Source organism: Schistocerca nitens, chromosome 2 (genome assembly GCF_023898315.1).
Source record: "Schistocerca nitens isolate TAMUIC-IGC-003100 chromosome 2, iqSchNite1.1, whole genome shotgun sequence".
Taxonomy (NCBI): Eukaryota; Metazoa; Arthropoda; class Insecta; order Orthoptera; family Acrididae; genus Schistocerca; species Schistocerca nitens.
In genome coordinates, this window is record NC_064615.1 from 1,121,324,329 (window position 1) to 1,121,331,991 (window position 7,663).

The window sequence follows — 7,663 nt, forward strand, 5'->3', positions numbered from 1 at the left end:
TGCTGAGGCAAGCAGTGAAGTAAGTTAGGTTTATTGGTCAATGTGTTATGAACTAACTATTCTTATTGAAGTTAGTGAAAAGTTATTACAAAATATATATGGATTCTTATTCAAATGGATGTAGATGTTTGTTTTGGACTGCCTTGTTTTAAAAAACACAGCAGTGATGATTAAAAATAGGTTCTGAATATGTTAATGTATTTACGTGCAACAAACATTTTGGACTGCTATTAATGAAGAGCAGCTTTAAAGTTAATTGTATTGAGAAAACCTTGAAAAGTTACTTTTGTATTTAATGAGTCAGTTGGAAAAAGTTCTCATTGTTGTTTTGTGTAAATATTGGTACATATATGGATGCAGACTGAAATTTTTAATATTTCATGAATTGCTGAATCTTGTAAAATGCACTGTGATTACGAGTATGTTTGGGTGTATGTGAATATTTACATTCCTTTGAAAATATTGGAAGTCAAATTTGTGTTTTGTTAAGTTAAAATGTTCTGTGCTATTATATTTGTGTTTACTTCTTTTATTTTATTTGAAGGCTATGCTTTTCTCCTAATATGCAGATTTATTTTGTGTATTGTTTGTCTATTATTTGAACTGTATGTGTGTGAAATGAACATGCTTAAAGGTATCTTGTGTAAAGATGCAAAATTAATTTCCTTAAACCAGTCTGTGGGTGAAAATTACTGTAAATGCTTTACTTTGAAAATGTTTTTGGAAGAAGTATATGAATCTCCTTAGAGTATATAATGTATATTTGTAATATGTGTATTTTTTTCTCCCAACTGAAGTTGGATGGTATAATCTTTTTTCTGTAACCAACACCACTTAGGTGCTATAGATGTTTCCTTGAAGTATCCCTTACAGGAAACTTCAACGAAACATGGGGCATGTGTAACACCATGGCTCTAATGCTCTACTGATCTATTTTTGTCTCTGTTTCATTTAATGTTTCATCATTGAGCTTCTGTAAAGGTATTTGTTTGAATCGATAACATAAAATTGTATACTCCTTTCTTTGTACAAAATTTGATGTCATGTTTTGATTGTATGCTGTGTAGCATAACTGTCATTTATATTCTTTGTCCCATTTGGAGGGAACAAAATTTAATATATATAATTGTTATTTTGTGTGAATAATTTTTTCTAGACATGTTAATATGTGCAAATGTTCTGTTTTATTTAATGTGTTTGTTTACTGTTATGTAAGCTGCTAACCTTCACTTAGGGCTCTTAGTTATTCTGTATGTAAAAGGTGTAGGGGTTCCCCTCAGGAATGGAACAGCGTAGCGCGCGCAAAATGTGGTTGGCCTAGGTGGAAAAGGTGGAACTGATAGTCAGTCGGGGACGAGCAGTCAGTCGGGGACGAGCCAGCAGTCAGAGATGAGCTACGAGTCCGTGCACTGCCGTATAAAAGTTGCATAGTGCTGGTTTCGAGAGAGGCTTTTCTGTTATTTTCCAATGCCTCGGATGGATGGATAAATAGCTGGGCTATTCTGGAGTTTGTATCTATCATCACCACCAAGAAATGACAGATTCCAGCAATTCTGCCTGCAATTACACCTACCAACATGCAGTTGCCACCACATTACGCAATCATTGCAACGTAACACTGTAATGATGTACAGTGAAGGATCAGCTTAATGGATGTGTTATTGTGCTCAAATATAAGGTAATTTATATCTAAATTTATGTACCAACCTTGATTTTCTCCTCATCATAACACCTCTCAGGGTCCTCTCCGATTGAAGTAAAGTGATTACCGAGTGTCCTTACTGAAAGTACGTTAAAACTCAGTTTGCTAATTAATACCTATTGGACAGAGTAAAGTTAAAGTTAATGTGGCAAGAGAGTGAGTTAGAGTTAATGATGCTTGCTGAAATAATTTTCCTAGTAAAACTGATTATTAATGTGTTGTTGACAAATTCAAATTAAAATTTCTCAAGACTGAGGTTTATAAAGTTTTGCTTAGTAAATGATCACATTACTACCTGTTGTTAATCGCAGAAAGTGAGCTAGTATCTTACATAAATGTTCATTTTATGTCTCATGGTAGTAAAAGTGGAAAATTGCATAGTAGGAAATTATATGTTCATGATTACTAAGTGTTTGTCTTTCTTGTGTGCATATTAACAGTATAAAGACTACTCACTTTGTGTAAGCCCTGAAAGTAATAGTGTGTTTCAGTAGCTGTTATAATTTTGCAAATAGTTTGTGCTGTTCCAACTGTTAGTTTCACTCTTACCGTAAACATATGAGTGTGTCAGAGTTCATTGCACTCGCTTGTGGTCATGTATAGGTTGTGTTTGTCCGTTATAGTTACTTATACCTACTTTCTTAAACGAGAATGTTAATCATTCTCTTGACTAGTTAGGCTGGCGGCCGTTTTCTTTATCCATTGAACAGTGCAGATAGGCAAAATTTTGCTTGGTACTGTTCAAATATTTACATAGTTCTAACTTTCATTTCCGGTACGCCATTTCCGTTAGGTACAACACGGTCAACTTAACAAAAATCCTCCCAGAGGGTAACACTGCTCTGTTGCTTTATACCATAATTGCTATAACAAAATAGTTTTATTTCAAAACCTGTTTCCAGCTTTAAGGTTATGGTACAATAGTAGCAGACGGGTAGTGTTATACGTGGCTTTGCCGTGACAGGACTAATTGTTCTGTTGTGGCATCGTATGTACTAAACTAAACTTGGTTTTTCATTGAATAAGCTACGTAAATACGCTGTTGAAGTAGTGTTATAAGCCATCGTAGTAATGTACGTCCCCTGGCGACGTCACCCAGGATCTGCTGCCACTTTCTCACAGTGGACCCTGCGTGATGTGGCAAATTCAGCTCGGTATTTCTGAGGAAGTCGAGGCGGGCCGCATCAGATCAGTCAGAAGATTGATGACAAAAAAAGAAAAAAGAACAAATGAAGGAAAGAAAGGAAAACCTTACTCCGTCTCCTGGCGACTCGTTGTGCCAGCCAATCTGGAACAAACGAGTGCTACCAGAACGCAATAAAAGGTCCTGACCCCACCACATGACCTTTCAGCCACTTTCCATATCAGTGTCAGCGCTTCCTCTCTGCACTGCAAACTCACCACCATTGTTCCACGCCACCAGCGGAAGTCGCGGTGTGTCGCTGCCTCTGACAGCTCGATGCCACACGGGACCTTTGGCAAGAGTGCAGACTCGACAAATGCTGGTGGATAGCCAAAATCAACTCAAAATTTCAGTTTCACGGAATTACGTACAAAAGAGGAGCCCTCTCTACTGAGGCAGGCAGTTCTCCGAATGTATTTGGCGTCTGCACAGTACATGTGCATTCAGTGTGAAATGTCATTTCTTATTGACAACCTGGCTCTTACACCTGATACTTCATTTCGAATTCTATGTGATATTAATACTAATCATTAGGTTCAGAGATTGACAGAAACGCAAGGTTGCTGTTTTAGGATAGTTAAATTTTCCGATACGTAGAAAAGGCCCCTCCGCAACTGCGAAACTTATTAACGTTTGAAAATACTTTTTCTAACTACGTAAGTCTGCTCCATTAAATTATCACTACTGTTACCAGATTGGACATTGCTGGGCCATGATTACTTCGGTGCCAGTTAATTTTAAAACTTAACTAAACAGACATATGGTAGATCAGCTAACTATTTTGCGATTTAAAGTTTTCGGAGTACTGAAGTAATAGTCGAGCTACCCCATGTCTGATGAGCTTCGGCGTATCTCAAGTTCTCAGAGGACTGAAGACAAAATAACACTACTGAAACTGTTAACTATAATTAGAATACTATTCATCTTTCGTAAACTTTTAATAATGTTAATCTCAAATACGTCACATTAGATCGCCGATCCTCCTACAAGCATCCACATTTCCAGAATGAGATTTTCACTCTGCAGCGGAGTGTGCGCTGATATGAAACTACTGACAGATTAAAACTGTGTGCCGGACCGAGACTCAAACTCGGGACCTTTGCCTTTCGCGGGCAAGTGCTCTACCATCTGAGATACCCAAGCACGACTCACGACCTGTCCTCACAGCTGTACTTCCACCAGTACCTCGTCTCATACCTTTCATACTTTGCAGATCTCCTGCGAAACTTAGGGTACTAGCGCTCCTGGAAGAAAGGATATTGCGGAGACATGGCTTTGCCACAACCTGGGGGATGTTTCCAGAATCAGATTTTCACTCTGCAGCGGAGTGAGCGCTGTGAGGACAGGTCGTGAGTCGTGCTTGGGTATCTCAGATAGTAGAGCACTTGCCCGCGAAAGGCAAAGGTCCCGAGTTCGAGTCTCCGTCCAGCACATAGTTTTAATCTGCCAGGAAGTTTCGTTTCAGCATCGAAACTTTTCTTCTAAGTGTAGTACTCAATAATGAATGAGAAATATACACGGCTTGTAATGAGTCTGAAATATACATGGGATGATCAAAATATAGAAACATCAAAAATACAACACAGTAGTATGCCTAATACAGTGTGGGAAACCCGTTGGCATTCCAGCCATCTTGGAAAGGGTAAAAATAGATCCTGTAAGGTTTTCAAGGGAATCTCATGAAAAGATATGTAGCAATTCTTTGTAACAATTGAATGATATCTGAATTGGTAAATGATTTAATTAATCTTACGACAGAGTCTAAACTTCTTGTCATGCATGCGGAGATGTAGAAAACTTGAGAACGAGAAATTAAGATCTTGACGTTCTTACACTGATGTAGCAATATGGATACCTGCATCACTATTCCCACACTATTTCCCTCGCCATAAGAGAGAATACGCGAGTGCCTGTCATACATATAAATGAACTTCAATGGCACTACTTCCTGTGTGTGCTAGAGACCTCGACACGGAGTTGATAACATCTGTCATCATCATCTTATCGGTAAGCAGTAAGCCGGCATAAGGATCTCGTCTGCAGATTATGTTACACCATTATTATGTTCATGTTACACCATTATTATCAGTCGCCATCGACAAATTTCCATACTTAGTAAATAAAACATCCAGAATAATTCAGTCTTTTTATATTTCACATAGTGTAACGACTTTTTGATAAAGACTTTCTCGGTGTAATTATCTGGTAAAGAATAATCCTGAAAATATTTTCTCTAAATCTTATATTCTCCTTGGTTCGCAAAATAATTTTACTAGTCTTCGTTATGTGTTTTGGTCAGGGTCCTCACCTGACGCCATCAATAGAAAGGGGCGAAAAGCAGCCGAGAATCCTGGCCCTGCCTAGCGAACAGAACCGGACAGGTTTTTCGTCTGGACTCTTTCGCTGTGTTGTCAATTTCTTGTTCACATTATTCATGATCACCAATCTGACTCCTTTGTATGTTTGAGCTCAAGTGAGTTGTGGCCTGTTTGTTAAATAATTTCTGTGCATGATCAAGTGGTCTCGGTATTATTTCGTCTTTTTCATAGTCGTAACACCAAGGTATGGACAGATGTCAAAACGGATACTGACAAATAATAAATTTGTTTTGTGATCGAGATGGAGAGTGCGTTTTGATTTATATTATGAATAATGGATAATATTAGTAATGTCGCATCTTCACAGAAAAATTTCTGGGATAGCTTCAAATAGATTATTGACCCCAGGTGGCACATTATGACGTATTTCATGGTGATCCATCAACAGTGATGGAAATTCAGTGTGTTACACCATTAACATCTTCAACAAATACTACCAAGCTGATATTCCAAAGTATCTGAGTCAGTAGAGAGCATGTGTGTTGGATGTGAAATGTGCAGCAATTAGTCTGGAAAATTTAGACATTTGAAAGTTTATTAAAAATAGGAGACAAATCTAAAATATTACACCTTGCTCCAAAAGCCCCTATACAAAATTCAATACAGCACAAGTTAAAAACCAGAGTAACGAACCACACAAGTTAGCAGTTGCAACTAATCTTGCTCCAATCTTAAGGCCTTTCCCTCCTACATAAGATTGGTTCATTACATAAAAATTGCATCTCAGTAAGATACTCTTCAGTGAGATCTACATGTACATCTACGTGATTACTCTGCTATTCACAATTAAGTGCCTGGCACAGGGTTCAATGAACCTCCTTCAAGCTGTCTCTCTACCGTTGTACTATCGAACGGCTCGCGGGAAAGACGAGCATTTAAATTTGCTTGTGCGAGACCTGATTACTCATTTTATCGTGATGATCATTTCTACCTGTATAGGTGCGTGCCATAGAATTTTTTCGTAATCGGAGGAGAAAACTGGTGATTGAAATTTCATGGGAAGATCCCGTCGCAACGAAAAACGCCTTTGTTTTAATGATTGCCACTCCAGTTCACATATCATGTCTGTTGCACTACCTCCCCTATTTCGCGATGATAAAAAACGAGCCCTCCCTTCTTTGAACTTTTTGATGTCATCCGTCAGTCCCACCTGACGTGGATTCCACACCGCACAGCAATACTCCACAATAGGGCGGACAAGTGTGGTGTAAGCAGTCTTTTAGTAGATCTGTTGCGCCTTCTAAGAGTTCTGCCAATGAATCGCAGTCTTTGATTTGCTTTACCCACAACATAATTTACGTGATCGTTGCAATTTAGGCTATTTGTAATTTTAATTCCTAAGTATTTAGTTAAATTTACAGCCTTCAGATTTGTGTGACTTATCGCGTAATCGAAATTTAGCTGATTTCTTTTAGTACTCATGTGAATAACTTTGTACTTTCCTTTATTCGTGGTCAATTACCACTTTTCGCACCATACAGATATCTCACCTAAATCATTTTGCAATTCATTTTGGTCATCTGATGACTTTACAAGACGGTAAATGACATCATCTGCAAATAATCTAAGAGGGCTACTCAGATTGTCGTTAATATAGGTCAGGAACAATAGAGGGCCTATAACACTTCCTTGGGGAGCGCCGGATATTACTTCTGTTTTACTCGATGACTTTCCGTCTATTACTACGAAATGTGACCTTTCTGACAGGAAATCGCGAATCCAGTCGCACAACACAGGCAATATATCATAGGCACGCAGTTTTGTTAGAAGACGCTTGTGGGGAACGGTGTGTAAAGCCTTCTGGAAATCTAAAAATATGGAATCAGTCTGAGATCCCCTGTCGATAGCACTCATCATTTCATGAGTAGTTGTGTTTCACAAGAACGATGTTTCCTGAATCTGTGCTGACTATGTGTCAATAGATCGTTCTCTTCGAGGTAATTCATAATGTTCGAACACAGTATACGTTCAAAACCCTACTGCAAATCGACGTTAGTGTTATGGGCCTGTAATTGAGTGGATTACTCCTATTTCCCTTTTTGTGTATTGAGCAATTTTCCAGTCTTTGGGTATGGAACTTTCTGTGAGCCATCGGTTGTGTATAATTGCTCAATATGGAGCTATTGCATCAGCATTCTCTAAAGGTACCTGACTGGTATACAATCTGGGCCGGAGGCCTTGCGTTTATTAAGTGATTTAAGCTGCTTTGCTACACCGACGATATCTACTTCTACGTTTCTCATCTTCGCAGTTATTCTTGATTGGAACTCTGGAATATTTACTTCGTCTTCTTTGGTGAAGGAGTTTCGGAAAACGGTGCCGTAATAACTCCACTTTAGTGACACTGTCATCAGGGACCTCACTATTGTTATCGTGCAATGGAGGTATTGATTGCGTCTT